The sequence below is a fragment of the Brassica oleracea genome, chromosome C6 (genome assembly GCF_000695525.1).
Source record: "Brassica oleracea var. oleracea cultivar TO1000 chromosome C6, BOL, whole genome shotgun sequence".
Taxonomy (NCBI): domain Eukaryota; kingdom Viridiplantae; phylum Streptophyta; class Magnoliopsida; order Brassicales; family Brassicaceae; genus Brassica; species Brassica oleracea.
Genome location: NC_027753.1, coordinates 39,149,287 through 39,150,414, shown reverse-complemented (window position 1 = coordinate 39,150,414; position 1,128 = coordinate 39,149,287).

Below are 1,128 nucleotides of genomic sequence, written 5' to 3'. Positions count from 1 at the left end.
CAACTATGCATTAAAACAATATTGTCATATTTTTTGAATTTTTTTCAAAATCGATGTGTTAACCCCTACAAAAATATTGAATTTTGATAATTGCTTTATATACAGAAGCCTATAATCTTTAGTGTTGTTTTAAAATTTCTAACCACATTCTACATTTGTATTAATGTATGTTAAACTCTATTTCATGGTGCATGAGCATCGTTCAATTTTTTATAAATTATTTAGTAAAACTTTATATACTACCTAAATTAGTGGACTAACCATTTTAAAATCGTTATTCTCTACAGAAAATGAGAAAACAAAGGTTCCAAACCTCTTTGGCCATCATCATAGATTAGTACATAAGACAACTATGCATCAAAGCAATATTGTAATAATTTTTTGAATTTTTCTCAAACCCCTACGAAAATATTGAGTTTTACGTTAAACGCTTTATATACCGAAACTTATACTTTTTATTGTTGTTCTAAATTTTCTTACGACTTTCTAAATTTGTATTAATGTATGTTAAATTCTATTTTATGGTATATGGGAATTGTTCTAATTTTTTAACAATTAATTAATAAAACTTCATAAAACTATCTAAATCAGTGGAATAACTAGTACAAAATCGTTTTTTTCTTGAAAAACGGACACAACAAAGTATCTAAACCTCTTTCAACATCATCATATATTAGTGTATGATGCAACTATACATTAAAAACAATATTGTCATATTTTTTGATTTTTTTTCAAAATCTATGTGTTAACCCCTACAAAAATATTGAATTTTGGTAAATGCTTTATATACTGAAGCCTATAATCTTTAGTGTTGTTTTAAAATTTCTAACCACATTCTACATTTGTATTAATGTATGTTAAACTCTCTTTCATGGTGCATGAGCATCGTTCAATTTTTTATAAATTAATTTAGTAAAACTTTATATACTACCTAAATTAGTGGACTAACGATTTTAAAATCGCTATTCTCTACAGAAAATGAGACAGCAAAGGTTCCAAACCTCTTTGGACATAATCATAGATTAGTACATAATAAAACTATGCATTAAAGCAATATTGTAATAATTTTTTGAATTGTTCCCAAACCCCTACGAAAATATTGAGTTTTACGTTAAACGCTTTATATAC